Source organism: Eschrichtius robustus, chromosome 13 (assembly GCF_028021215.1).
Source record: "Eschrichtius robustus isolate mEscRob2 chromosome 13, mEscRob2.pri, whole genome shotgun sequence".
Classification (NCBI taxonomy): domain Eukaryota; kingdom Metazoa; phylum Chordata; class Mammalia; order Artiodactyla; family Eschrichtiidae; genus Eschrichtius; species Eschrichtius robustus.
Genome location: NC_090836.1, coordinates 104647225 through 104663036, shown reverse-complemented (window position 1 = coordinate 104663036; position 15812 = coordinate 104647225).

Here is a 15812-nt window from a genome sequence, read left to right as displayed (position 1 = left end):
CTTTAAATGTGAATGGTCTAAATATAGCAATTAAAATACAGAGAGTGTTAGAGTGGATTAAAAAAAAAACCAAACAAGACCCAAGTATATGTTATCAACAAGAGACCCATTTTACATATAATGAGTCAGCTAGGTTAAAAGTAATTAGAAGAAATATGGAATAGCTGAATTAAATTCTGGCAGCTGACTTCTGGAAATATGAGAAAAATTATCAGGAATAAAGAGAGAGAATGATAAAGGAGTCAATTCTTCAAGAAGACATAATCTTAAAAGTGTATGTACCTAACACCAGACTCAATATTCATCAGGTAAAAAGTTAAAAGAAGAAATGGGCAAATCCTCTATTACATTGGAAGAACTCACCACCCATCTGTCAGTAACGGATAGATCAAGAAGGCAGAAAATCTTTAATGGTATGGTTGACCTGAACAAGACTATCAATCAACTGGATCTAATTGACATTTGTAGAATTCTTCATACAACAACAGCAGAATACACATTCTTCCCAAGTTCAGATTAGACACTCACCATGATAGACCACATTCTGGGACATAAACACACCTTAAAGATTTAAAAGACTAGGAATCATACAAAATCTGTTCTCAAGTTTGGAATTAAAATAGAAATTACTAATAGAAAGATAGATGGAAGAATCTGAAATATTCGGAGATTAAATAATACACTTCTAAATAACACATGGGTAAAAGAAGAAACCTTAAGAGACATTTTTTAGAAACTAAAGTAAATAAAAATCAGAATACAACTCATCAAAATTTTAAAAATAGGATTAAATGCATATCTTAGAGTCTAAGAAAGATCTAAAATCAATCATCTATGATCTCACATTAAGAAACTAGAGAAAGAAGGGCAATTTAAGCCTAAAGCAAAAACAAGAAAAATTATAATAAAGCAGAGCAGAAATCAATGAAATTAAAATCAGGAAAACAATAGAAAAAAATCAACAAAATTACAAGTTAGTTCTTTGAAAAGATCAACAAAATTGATAAATCTCTAATCAGTCTAACCGAGAAAGAGATAAGACACAAATTACAGATATAATACATAAAATTAATTACTGGTCAGAGCGTAAAGTGGTATGGCCACTTTGAAAGACAGTTTAGAAGTTAACACAAAGCTAAACAACATTGTTTTATTAGATGATCTGGTAAATGTATTCGTAGGTGTTTAATCAACTGATATGAATATTTACGTCTGTGAAAAAAAAAAAAACATTCATGCAAATATTTATAGCAGCTTTATCACCCAAAACTGGAAGCAAACAATATAGTCTTCAGTAGATGAATAGGTAAACAAAATGTGATTGGTCTATTCAATAAAATATTATTCAGCAATAAAGAGAAATTATCTATCAAACCACAAAAAGACATGGAAAATTGTAAATGCATATTGCTAAGTGAAAGAAGTCAGTCTGAAAAGTGTCCATACTATATGATTCCAATTATGGAATATTTTGGTAAAGGTAAAACTATAGAGAAAGTAAATATATCAATGTTGGCCATGTGTCAGGGAATAAAGGTGAGGATTGAACAGGTGAAGCACTGGGTATTCTTTTAGGACAGTGAAACTAGTCTGTATTATATGGTGATGGTCGAGACATGCATTTTTCATGGAGGCTGGAATAATCCATGTGGAAATGTAGTAGGGTTAGAATGACCAGGATGAAATTTTGTTTAGCTTAATACAGATACAAACTGTTACGTATAGAAATATGTATAGATATGTGTATACATATGGATTAGTATACACACATATATTTCCTTGATCTATCAGAAGCAACAGCACCTCAGTAGCAATGAGGATACCTAGCATCCAAATACTGGTTTCTAAATAGGTTTCTCCATGAAAGGAACCAGGGTTTCTTGGAGAAATGGCAGACGCAAGGATTGGGGCAGGAAATATATAAGATGTACTTGAAACTCCTTGCAGTACCAGAAAGAAGGAAGTGCTAAACACATACATACACACACACACAATGAGGGGAGTACATCACAGAAACAAAAGAGGCAACTAAATTAGCTCCCAATGGCCAAATCTGGAACATTGGAACATCTGGAGCAACAAAATAAATAAAGTAGTATCTAATTGTAACGCAGCATGTAAAACAAATATCCATGTGTCTGTACTGATATAAATGATTGGATGGATAAAAACATGGAGAAGAAGAGATGACTATCCATGCAGAATAATCTCAAATAACTTATGTCTGTATTCCATAATTTATGTAGATATGTGTAACTTCATACTCCTTAAGTGTAGGCTGCATGTAATGACCTCCTACCAAAGACGATAGTATGGAAAGTGGGGCAAGAGTAGCTTTCTAGAAACTTGGCAAATCCACCCCACCCATGTGATCAAAATCACCATCACCAATGATACCATGTAGCCTTGATAGAATGTGATGAAAATGGCACTTCACCTCTTTGGTCTTTCTTCCAAAGCCCATAACCCCAGTCTACTTACATAAAAGCATCAGATGCATCCCCACTGAGGGACATTCTACTGTACAACACGCTGACCCGTACTCCTCAAAACTGTCAAGATTATCAAAATCAAGGAAAGTTGAGAAACTCTCACAGCCCAGAGAAGCCTGGGGTGACAGGACAACTAGGTGTGATGCTCTGGATGTGGTCCTGCAACAGAAAAAGGACATTAGGTAAAAGCTAAGAAGAGCTGAATAAATATAGACTTAGGTAATAATAACATATTAATATTGGTTTACTAATTTGAACAAATATACTAATGTTTGATTTAATAATAGGAGAAACTGGCTGTGGGGTATATGGGGACTTTCTATGCTATCTTCACAGGTTTGTTTTTTTTTTTCTGGTAAATCTAAAACTGTTCTAAAATAGTTTATTTTTAAAATGATATAGTAATAATTCCAGAAAAAAATTTTAAAGGAAAGCAAATAAAGGATAAACTGTATTCTGTGAAAATAAAATCCTTCAAATCTAACAATATTAGTAGTCCATATTTTCAAGAAATATACCAACATATTTTTCAATCATCAGAAAATGGGAAGTTGGAGCATTATTTCAGGTAGGAGGATGTAGAGGAAAAGGAACCCTTGTGTACTCTTGGTGGGAAGGTAAATTGGTGCAGCCACTGTGGATAACTGTATGGAGGTTCCTTAAAAATGAAAAATAGAACTACTATATGATCCAGCAATTCCACCTCTCGGTGTATATCCAAAGGAAATGAAATTAGTACCTTAAAGAGATATCTGCACTCCCATGTTCGTTGTGGCATTATTCTCAATAGCCAAGACATGGAAGCAGCCAAAGTGTGTCTGTCGACGGATGACTGGATAAATAAGATGTAATGTAGATAGATGATAGATAGGTAGATAGATAGATAGATAGATAGACAGATAGAGATATAGATAGAAAGATACAGATAGATGATGATAGATGATAGATGATAGGTGATATAGATAGATATAGAGAGATGTGATATATATACATGCATATATATATATATATATATATATATATATATATATATATATATATATATGATGGAATATTATTTTAGCCTCAATAAATAAAGAAATCTTGCCAACATGCAACAACGCGGATGAACCTTGAACCTGCAGGACATTATGGTAAGTGAAATAAGCCAGACAGAAAAAGACGAGTATCGCATGATCTCACTTACATGTGGAACGTAAAGACATTGAACTCACAGAAACAGAGTAGAACTGCGGTCGCCAGAGGCTGGGGGGTGGGGGAAGTGGGGAGATGTTTGTCAAAAGGTACAAAGTTGCAGGTAAGCAGGACGAATAGGTTTGGAGATGCGGTGGGCATACAGCATGGTCACTATCGTTAACAATACCGTATTGTACAGCGTACTGGAAATTTGTTAAGAGGGTAGGTCTTCAGTGTCCTCACCATCACCCCTGCCCCCCCACATACAGGTAACTATGCAAAGGGCGTGTTAATTAGATTGATTGTGGTAATCATTTCACAATGTATGCATATCAAAACATGCTGCATACCTTAAATATATACAATTTTTATTTGTCAATAACTTATATCTCAATAAAGCTGGAAAAATTTTTAAATGCGAAATATATTATTTTAGAGATTAATATTTGAATTTGATTGGCTTAGGCTTTGATAATACTCTTACAATAAATTAATTTTTAAATGATATTGTTATCCACATGCTGTAAAGACCATATTGATCTAGGTCGAGGGGAGGGAGATAGAAAGGAAACTAAAATAGCCAGCATTTCTTAAGACTATGTAAAAAACTAAAACAAATCTATGTTCTGATTTGGAGTAAAACTTGCTTCACCTCTCAGATAATTATACAGATATTTTGAAACCCTATTCTGAATCATTTATCCCCCAAATAAACAAGATTTATTAGTCTATTTTATTGTTATACTAAAAAATCTATGACATTATAGTATGTAGTTACACTAAAATGACTGAAGATATTTATAAGATTGTAATCTTTAGCTCCAGCAGTATAACTGGTAAAATATTCCTCATAAGAATTATGAAGATTCTCTTTGTAACTTGCACAGTCCAAAAATTATAGGACTAGGTACTTGGAAATTAACCTGAAATTTGATTTCAGCCTCATAAGGTCTAGGGCAAGAAGGTATGTCATTAAAGCAAAGAAATAAATTTATGGGTAATAATAAAAATATCCTGACAAAAAAGACTGCTATGCCCATTTCACATACGCACAAACTGTGTCCAAGCCCAGCAGGTGCTAAGGGCAGGCGGCTCAGAAAGCAGGCCTTCTGCCATTTGGCAGGACAAGGGTGGTGTGTCAGGAAGACCAGGTGAGGGGCAGGGTTGAGAGTCTCCCAGTGGAAGGAAGTGGGCGTGGAGAGAGGCCAATCGGGGCAAGTTTTACTCAATGATTGGCTGCAGAAATGGTCATCGTTACTCCTGAGTTTCTGCAGGACAGCATTCAAGTCACACCACACAGCTCTGGGGTTGGACACAGCGGATCAGTTCGCCTCACCTGTGCTCTCCAGCTGGGCCCCTTCACCCCTCCCAGGCCCTTGGTGTCCCCATAAACAAAGGGAGGTCAGCCCCTCCCTGCCCGCTCCTGATGAGAGTGAGTGAGTGGTAGCGAGATTTGTGCCAGCAACCCAGGTACGGCAGGAGTCCGTGGTGAGCTCAGGGCACCCTGAAGCCAGATGGTAAGTCCACAGAGGGGCATGTGGTCAAGAGTGGACTCATTGGCTCAAGGTCTGTTCTTGGTTTTGTCCCCTAAAGACCTTGCCCTCATTACTGAAGCTTGTGGAGGTGGAAATCACTTGTGGGCAGGGTTGACTTAATAAACCTTCTCTGTGCTAGAACTGAGGGGATGATTTTCTCCTTGGTAGACTTTTTTTTATTTTTATTGGAGTATAGTTGATTTACAATATTTTGTTAGTTTCAGTCATCCAGCAAAGTGATTCAGTTATAGTTGTGTGTGTGTATACATAGTATGTATGTATTCTTTTCCATTATAGGTTATCACAAGATACTGAACATAGTTCCCTGTGCTATACGGTAGATCCTTGTTGTTTGTTTATTTTATACACAGTAGTGTGTATCTGTTAATCACAAAAACTCCTAATTTATCCCTCCACCCTTCCCCTTTGGTAGCCATAAGTTAATTATCTATGTCTCTGAGTCTGTTTCTGTTTTGGAAGTAAGTTCATTTGTATCATTTCTTTTAGATTCCACATATAAGTAATATCATATGGTATTTGTCTTTCTGACTTACTTCACTTAGTATGAGAATATCTAGGTCCATCCATGTTGCTGCAAATGATATTATTTCATTCTTTTTTATGGCTGAGTAATATTCTGTTGTGTATATACACCACATCTTCTTTATCCATTCATCTGTCAGTGGACATTTAGGTTTCTTCCATGTCTTAGCTATTGTAAATAGTGCTGCTATGAACACTGTAGTGCATTATCTTTTCCAATTAGAATTTTGATCTTTTTCAGTTATATACCCAGGAGTGGGATTGCTGGATCACATGGTAACACTATTTTTATTTTTTTTGAGGAACCTCCATGCTGTTTTCCATACTGGCTGCACCAATTTACATTCCCACCAACAATGTAGGAGGGTTCCCTTTTCTCCACACCCTCGCCAGCATTTATTATTTGTAGACTTTTTATGATGGCCATTCTGACTGGAATCAGGTGATACCTCATTGTAGTTTTGATTTTCATTTCTCTAATAATTAGCGATGTTGAGCATCTTTTCATGTGCCTGTTGGCCATCTGTGTGTCTTCTTTGGAGAAATGTCTGTTTAGGTCTTCTGCCCATTTTTTGATTGGGTTGTTTGCTTTTTTGATACTGAGCTGTATGAGATGTTTGTATATTTGGAAATTAATCCCTTGTCGGTCGCATCATTTACAAATATATTCTCCCATTCCGTAGGTTGTCTTTTCATCTTGTTTGCAGCTTCCTTTGCTGTGCACAAGCTTTTAAGTTTAATCAGGTCCCATTTGTTTATTTTTGCTTTTATTTCCATTGGTACTGGGTGGCCATGTAATGTTATGAAAACCTACCTGCAGCCGTGTTGAGCAGGTACCAGAGTGCCTAACCTCTTCAGGACCAGCCCAGGTTGCCGTGGAAGGTACCTGGGATGTTTCTGTTTCGTTACATGCTTGCAGAAAGGAGAAAAACACAATTCTTCCCAGGTCACAGACAAAGCATGAAGGAAGATTCCATCTCTCAGCTTGCTTCAGTCTAGTCTCTAATAAAATGCAGGACCCCCATAGCATTCCAGTGGGTGGTTCCCGTCAAGGCTGGACCATGTGGCAGAGGCTGAGCATGGGGGAGAGGAGAGCCATCAGCAGCCCACAGAGCTGACACCCTTCCATCCACCTTTTCCAAGTCACCATGAGCAAGACTCACCCAGGTCCAAGGCTGGGGTACCCAGATGCAGCGTGCTGGGCGGAAGACACCTAGCACAGGGGGCTCTGGGAGGAGGAGGGATGCCCAAGGATGGTGATGACCCAAGGAGGAGTGGGTGCATCTCTGATAAGACAAGGTGGAGAGAAATCGGGGTGGGGGCACGAGTACCGCCGCTCTTTGCTGAGGTCTCAGCTGTGCCAGGAGGGTCCATCTAGTCTCAGTCTCTGTCATCCTAACAAGCCCGCCTCTCGAACACTTTCCCTACCGTGCAGGGAGAGGCGAGAGCTGGAAAAACATGGGAGCTTTCTAAGACCACCAACCAAATAAGCCACTGAGTATGGATTCAAGCCTGCTTGACCTGGAGTGTCCAGGATGGTCAGGGAGAGGAGCCCGAGAGGAGGAGGGCAGGCCTGGGCTCTCAGAGGTGGAGACCTGGGTTCAAGGTAGGGCCCCTCTGCCCATCAAACTCCCTGCGTCCCAGGCAAGCCGCTCAGTCTCTGAGACTCTGCTTTCCACTCTCTAAGGACTCAGATGGAACCATGCGCATTGACAGGAGAGCCCAGCGCAGCTCCCAATACTGGGCAAATGTCCCCCTGGTATCACGTTTCCATTTTGCACTGGGACCTGCAAATGCCTCGGGGGTCCTGCACAAAACAAGGGGTTCAGGGTGAGGCAGCCTTCTGAGCGCCCAAGGTCGATGCAGGGGAGAGAGACAGAGATTGGACTGGACATGGACGTGAATGTGGACAAAGCCTGCCCTCGGCCACCACGGTGCACACTCTGGGGAGGGGAGGGTGCCAACCCCCACAGGCTTCATCCTACGGTTTAGGGTGAGGTCCTTCCTTCCTCAGCGCCAAGCTGGGGAGACCACACCATCCCCTCCCCAGGTAGTACTCCTAGGCTCAGACATGGAAAAAGCTCGCCAGTGCAGGTGTGAGGATGGGGTCCAGGCAGAATGGACCCACTGGCAGCTCCAGAATCCCAACCAGACTTGGGCGTCTGTCCCAAGGAACCCGCGGAGGCCCTTAGCCAGGGTGAGGAGGTGAGTCTGCACCCAGACTGGCTGGACCCCAGGCTGCCAGCGCCAGGGAGTGAGGCCAGCCTGTTGTGAACACCTTCCAGATGAGAAGTTATTTAAAAGTGCGCTGAAAGCCATAAAGTATTAAAGAAATGTAAGGTATTATGAGGTCTGGCATTTAATACAACACCATTAAAGCCGTTACAGTTTCTTTTTAATTTTATAAGCTAAGCTAATGCTTGTCTAATTTTGAGGTGTTTCCCAAACCACTGTCGTGAGTATATAAAAGGCTAAAATTATGGAATGTGTATGACTTGGAGCTCTGTGGGGCAAGGGGCTGTATAAATCCTGGGAACAGCTTTCCTTCACTAGTGCACACTGGGAAAGTCCCACCTCAGCAGGAGTCCTGCCAGCTTACAAAATTTTCTCTTTATCGGGAGTTTAGGGCAGGTAACTGCACACCTTGCGAGATGAAGGGGTTTCTTCTGAGCCACTGAGTGGGGTCCCAAGTTCTCACTGCTCCAGAAAAGAGGTCTCAGCCCCTCCCTCTGGGCATGATTAATCCAGTTTTGCATGTAATTCGGTTCCATGGTTTTTGAATTCTAGACAAGCCAGAATAAGGGGCTCGCAGGCAAGATGTGCCATGAACACACACACGAGAAGCAGAGGACACAGAATGACAGCAACAGATCCGAGAACTAACAGAGCCCTGTCGGAGCCTCGCAGGGCAGCCTTGAGCACGCTGAGAGCGTAGGACTAAAGCCGGCTCTTCACTCCATAGAATCCAGGACCCTCCAAAGAGTAAATGCTCGAGATAGCTAGGTTTCTGTAGCCTTTAATCCTTGGAAATTGCTCTTCTAACCAACGTGTGTGGATGGAAATATCTCAAGTGTGCTGCCTGCATCTTGGCCTTTCTGGAGGACGTGCCCCTTTCTGGATGAGCCGGACTCCAGTGTGGCCCCAGGAGGCGCAGCCAGAGGGGGAGGACCTGGAGTTCCCAGCACATCCACGAGTGATGGATGATGTGTTCTAGGCACCAGCTCGAATGGCAGAGCCGAAGCGTAGCCCCAGCCTGCTGTCCCAGGTCCTTGTGCCACTTCTGGGGCATCTGGGAGCCTGTACTCAGCAGTGAGGGGTGATGTATGGGTCCTTTTCAAGGTCCACCATAGGAACCACCTCCTCCAGGAAGCCCCCCAGGGATTGAATGGGGATGATCAGGATGCCTTGGACTGCAAGGATGCCCTATGGACTTCCAAGGAGATGTGAGGTGCTCTGAGTCCTCCTCTCCGAGTCTCTCCATTGGCACCTAGGAGATGGGTGTTGCACGCAGCCCAGCTGGAGTGATCTGAAAGCGGGGGAGGGGGTCGCACAGCACAGTGTTCCCGTTACAATAACATCTGCCCTCACTCAGTCACTCAGTCGCTCTGCTGGCAGCTGGGGCACACGGTGGCGAACAGACCAGAGCCCAGCCTCCTGGAGCAGGGGACCCTCCCAGAAAGCCAGGACACCCCCCCTCCCCGCGCTCCTGCAGTCAAGTCCCAGAGCTTCCACACGCCGGCTGGTGGCCAACCCCAGCCTCCCCAAGCGCCGTGTGGCTCATCTTCATTATAGAGGAAAAAATAGAACTTCCTGGAGATTTGCTGTGAGAACGGAATGAGCTAATCCTCATCAACCTCTTCGCCTGGAGTCTGGCACAGAGCGCTAAATAAATATTAACTAATACTAATGTGGTTCTTGCTGTTTATGGAGGAGACAAGCGTTAAATAAATAAGGGAAAGAAACACGTAGCTACACATCGGGAAGGGTGGGATGAAACCAAGGGAGGCCCCCAGCGCCTCGGTCTCCACGGCAGCGCCATGTGGTTGCTTCCTGCAGAGGTATCTTCTTTAATTCTTCCATTTATCCACTTTTGCCCATCTCCCCCCCCCCCATCAGGGTGGGGTCTCACGCTTCTCCACCAGTGTCCCCGGAGCCTAGCAAAGCCCCAAGTGCAGCAGCCACTCATCAAATGTTTACGAATGAGCTCGAAAGATGAGTCGCCGCCCCAGGACTGAGGGGCCTCCGGGCGAGCAGACTTCAAGAGCTGAGGGTTCCACGCCAGGGACTCGGCCCACAAAGAGCCGGTCCCCAGGCGGACATGAAGGCACCACGATGACCTTGTGCGGGGCCCGCAGTGGCAGCACACAGGTCACCAGGAGAAGCCGAAGGGCCTGCCGGCCCGAGGGGTCTCGGTGTGACTGAGGAGCAGAGTCAGCTTTCGCCAGCAAGGCCAGAGAACGGGGACCCCGGGGACCCCCGCTAATGCAGAGGTCTGGCCGGGGGAGAGCAAGGCCTGTGGGCATTTCCCTCCAGCTGGGAGGTCAGCCCAGGGCTGCTGGAGGGGCGCCAGAGCCCAGGTGGCCTTGGCAGGGCCGTGCCTGGGATCCCACCCCGGGCAGTGGGAAAGGGTCTCCCTTCACAGGACAGTGTCCGGCCAGCCTCCTGCAGGAAGGGGGAGCCGGGGATGATGCCAGGCTGGGGTTATAAGGACTTGGGACACAGCTGAGCCCCCATGAGGAAGCCCGTGGGGGTCCCTACGCCACTGGGGTGGTGGGCGTCCCGTAGCCTGCGGGGGGCGCTCAGCACGTGGTCCTCATGTTAGTTTCCATGGGCCTCCTGGTCATGGCCCCGCAGGCAGGGGTGCAGGGACACGAGGGCGTGGGTGTAAAGCGCCACGGGGTGCCCGCCTGCACACAGTAGGCGCTCAGCGAGCGTTCGTGGAGGCTTGGCAGGGGCCCACCCTGTCCCATGGCTCCAAGGCTGTGGCGGGTATCGTCGTCGGTGTCCCCAGGAATCTGCACGGATTGTCCCGCTTGGCCGCCCCGCCCCGCCCCCCACCCCCGAGGGTGCAGGGCCGCCTCTTGCTGTCATCACAGCAGGTGGGGAGGGTGGTCCCCAGGACCCTGGCAGCAAAGCAGCCCCTGACGGCTGTTAACAGGCAGCCCAGGATGCCAAGACGGCAGAAAGGAGTTGAGAAACGCCCCCAGTGAAGCGGCTGAATTCCCGGGTGGGACCTACTCAGAGGCAGAAACACGCCCACCCCCGCCCCCGCCCATCCCCTCGCCCTCGGTGGGCGATCACTCCCTACACCAGCGGCATCGTGGCTCCTTGTCTGTGTCTCCCTGCGGAATTTCACTCCTTAAAAGACAATCAGAAGAACTCGCTTTTGTGATTCAAGTCTCGCTGATTCATACGCCCCTCCCTGGCCCGCGTGCCCTGGATCTCACACCTGCTTCTGAAACGTCTGCTAAAAGCTCCCTCACGCTTCCCTCCCTCTGTCTGCCATCCACTGCCTCTTCCCGAGCCCCTCCTCCTCCTCATTCCACGGTAAGAAACCACGGAGGGGTCCTCTCTGGTCCGAGGACACTCCCTGTGACCGTGTGTACAGAGCCCGGTGCAGTTTAACAAGCTCTTAATGAGCACCTACTGTATGCCAACCTCAGGGCCAGGGCTGGAGGTTACAGACGCCACAGTTAGTGGACGGATGCTCTTCAGATGCACAGAACAGAAGAGAGATGCAGGGAGGACTCACATGCATTTCCTGGGGCTGCTGTCCCAAAGGACCACAAACTTGGAAGCCCAACGTGGCAGACACGTATTATTCTCTTACAGTCTGGAGGACAGAAGCCCGAAATCAAGGCGTCAGCAGGACTGGCTCCTTCTGAGACTCCGAGGGAGCATGTGCCCAGGCCCGTCCCCCAGCTCTTGGTGCTGCCGGGGCCTGGGCGTCCCTTGGCTTGTGGACGCACCACCCAATCTCCGCCTCCATCCTCACGTGCCCATCTTCTGTGTCTCTGTACCCTCTTCTGTCTCTTATAAAGACACGTGTCATTGGGTTTAAGGCCAACTCTAATCCCGGATGATCTTATTAAGAGATCCTTCCCTGAGTGACATCTGCAAAGACCTTGGCTCCAAATAAGGTCACCCTCTGAGGTTCCAGATGGACGTATCTTTGGTGGGAGGGGAGCCACAACTGAACCCACTTCAGCTGTGAAATAAATGGGGTGTGTACTGAGCACAGAGGAAATGGGAAAGAGGGTGGCTGCCCATGTCCTGGGGGTGGGAGGACCCTGGGGGAGAGCCTTGCCAAGCTGAAATAAACTCCCTGCCACCTTCTCTTTTGGGTCAGCATACAGTACCACCCTGGTTTGGAGCTGGACTGCCCAGAGATTTGCTCTGGCCCTCATTTCATCCAGAATGAGGATGTTTCCATTAGACACAGCCCTACTGTCCCTGATGGCAAATTCTCAGCTTCCTAATGAGTTATTGGCTTAGAAGAGAAGCAAAGTCATACCAGCCCTGTATCCCCACATCCCAGGGATGGGCTCGAGAAGGCATATAAATGGGGGTGAGAGGGCAGTGGGTTTCCAGCTCCTGACATGTGATCAAGCAGAGCTCTTGGAAACCTCAGGGAGCTTAATTTTCTTGAGACCCTTTTAATGGGGCCGGAGGATGGAGCTGTGCCGTCCAAGGCTGCATTGCCAGGGCAGGCGCCTTGAGCCCTAGAGGGACATGTGGAGAAATGCTGGTTATTGAAAGTGAAGCCGAATCTGGCCTCTTTCCCCCGACACTGAACTAACTCTCGGAGACAAGAGTTTTGGATTAAGTAGAAAATAGCTTTATTGCTCTGCCAGGCAAAGGAGGCCACAGAGGGTTCATGCCCTCAAGACTGAGTGTCCCACCCTGGAGGGGGTAGTAGTGAGGAGTTTTAGAGCAATGGTTCAAGGAGCAGGGCGTGGTCAGCTTGTGGACATTCTTCTGATTGGTTGGTGGTGAGATAATCGGGAGTCGGCATCAACCTTCTGGTTCCAACAGGTCTGGAGTCTAAGTGCTGGTGGGCAGCATGCAGTTAAGTTCTTCCACCTGGGGGGGGTTTATCTGCAAAACAGCTCAAAGATAGTGTTGTGTGTATCCCCTGAGGGGGGACCAGGACCCTGCCCCCAGGCTGCACTATTGTTTCTTGGCTGCCCCTCCCTTGTCTCTGCATCCCTTCCCTTCCCTAATTAGCATCTGTTTGAACCTGCCCTTTGGAAGGTCATGGAGGCTGAATGCAGCCAATTTCCTGTAATTAAAGGACTGGGGGACACAGAAAGGCTTTTGTGCCCAGGAGCCCCATAGGGCCTGGCTCGGTTTCAAAAATGCTGTGTAAATGCCAAGAAGAGATTGAAGCATGCCCCTCACAAGGCTGGAGCTCAGAACGGGGGTCCACAATGAAGGGTGCAAGTCCCAGCGCCTTCCCCTCGGGCCAGCACTGAGGCCAGCAGCCGACCTCTGGGGAGGGAGGAAGGCCGGCCCCGGGGGCGGAGCACAGGGACACTTGGTGCACTTGTCGGGCATCCCCCGGCCACATGCTCTGACCCTCGTACGTGGTCTTGCCCATCGCCTTGCCTGCTCTCCTGCTGGTACCCCCTTCTTCTCCCCCAGCTCAGAGAGCACTTCAGGTGGCCCTTCTCTGCTCTTCTGTACACTGAGCTGGCTTCTGGGATTTTCCCTGTTGATTCACATCCCGGAGGTGGGGCCTGTCTGCCTCCCTCTAAAGGGTCCTGGCACGGCAGACACTCAGCGGATATTTGCAGAATGAAGGAACACAGTTCCAGGGTCCCCGTCTTGGCACCAGTGAACCGCTTTGGATAAGACAAACTTGAAATTTTTAGGGGCGCATGTAGATGCCTGGGCGGGGTGATGGCCATTCAGGGTCTTGAATGTTCCCTCCGGTGGTCCAAGAGGAAGGGGCACCAACCTGAGGGTGGGCCCCAGCTCCCTGGGCTCTCAGCAAAGAGGGTGACCTTCTCTCTGATGCTCCCGGGACTGCCCCTGGCTGGCTGCCCTGGTGATCCCCTCCAGTCCTGAGAGGCCAGGGGAGAAGGAGGCACCCACAGGTGGCCCGGCCAGGTCTTTGGAGGCCTGAGAAGGGGTGGAGGTGAGCTGTGTCCTCCTGGCTCTCACAAGGTGAAGCCAGCAGCCCCAGCTGATCAGGTGTCCTTAGCGGGAGCCCTGAACAGAGCGACTCTCCTGTGCTCCGAGAGGCACCCTGGGGACCTGCAGGGCCAGGGAAGGCTGAAGGCAGATCTGGGCATCTGGCCACCCTTCCTCTAAGGAGGTGAGGCAAGCAAGGTCTCTGTTGCCCAAACTCTCCACTTAGAGCATCCATCCCTCAGCTTGGGCTGAAAGTGGGATGTATTTTAACAGAGGAGCCATCATTCTGTTTACAGAACCCAGACCCCAAGCCCTGAGCATTTTCTTTTGCGTTTCGTCTGATCCAGTCATGGGAGGGGGTCGTGGTTGTCCTTGATTTGAAAGAGGAGCAGATCCGCGTTTACAGGAGTGAAGAAATCAAGTAGCTTGTCCAAGGTATACCCAGTCCTGCCGCCCCCTCCAGAGGCGGCTTCTCCCCTCCCTCTGCCTCTGTCTTCCACACCCGCCTCCTACTCTCTGATCCCCTCGGCAGGCCACCTTGTCGGTCCTTCTGGCGAGGGTGCGGGGGCCTGGATGGGCCTCGTGTTCCCAGCAAGCTCCCCGAGACGGCCGCTGCTCCGGGCGGCAGGGGTGCCCACAGCGCCACCCCGGGTTCATGGCTGAGCCGAGAGCCTGACTGGGCTGCGGATTTGGGTTTTGTCTCGGCCGCCTTTTCATATCAGAGAAAACTTGTCACAGCACTTACACGTTGTCACCGAAGGCTCATTACTCTGAAATGTCACTTCACTTATGAACATCATTATGCAGGAACATATGTTGCCAACGACAGGTATTGCAGGAAACTTGAAAAGACGTGATTTTTTCCCTACAGCCACATGTTAGCAGGGACCGTGTCAACATTTTGACACCTAGGAGACACTCAGGAGTGGATAGGACTCTTGCTAATCTCCTCACAGGTTTCAAGAGTGTATTTTAGGCCTGGGGAGTCATTGCTCTCCAGAAAGATGGGGACGGATCACCGACGGGGGGAAGGGCAAGGGGCCGGCTGGGTCGGGGGGGTCACTTTCTGCCCAGCAGGGCCGTCAGTCCAGCCTGGGCCCCTGTACGCTGCGGGAAGGAAACACAGGCTTGTGCTGCGTCGTTTGGGTGCTTTGTTTTCTCAGGCAGGTGTCTGGAATTGCATTTTCATTTAAGGAGCAGAGGTGAGAGGCAGGGCAAGGACACAGCGCTGAAGGTCTTCAATCACATTGGTTTGGGAAAGAGCTGATAGAGTTATTTGGTCCCTCATTCATTCCGTGGACTGCTGCTGAGCGCTGGCTACATCCATCTTGGTGAGAGGCGTGGTTGGCAAGTAACTGAAAGGTGCCCTGTGGTCCAGGGCTGCCCACAGCAAAGAGGCCACGTGACCCAGGGGCACCAGGGATGCTGGAGTGGGTCACCCTGCAGGAGCCCCAGGAGGCGATGTCACCACCCCCACCTGCCCCAGCCAGTAACTGGGATGCAGACCACCCGGTCCCCATCAGGATGCAGAGGGTCCCCCGAGTCCACGTGAGCAAGGACGGTGTGGAAGAAAGAGCAGTCCTTGCAGGGTTGTTCTGCGTGGCAGCTCTGCGGGTAGGTGGGGAAGAGAGCCCCATGCTCCCCTGGGACTACCCAGGATCAGGCACCCCGACACTCCCCCACCCTGGGCCTCTGCTCTCTCTCTCTAATGGCCCCCGTCACAACGCACAGCCCTCGCCCATCATCACCCTCTTGTTCACATCTCTCCTCCACTGCAGAGTAACGCCTAGGAGGCCCAGACAGTGGGTGTCTCGTCCATCACTGTTGTGCCCAGCACAGCACCCAGGACATAAGGTTTAATTAACATTTGTTAAATACATGATTGAAGAAGTTAAGCATTACAAAAAACTTCATTCAACATGTGTAAATG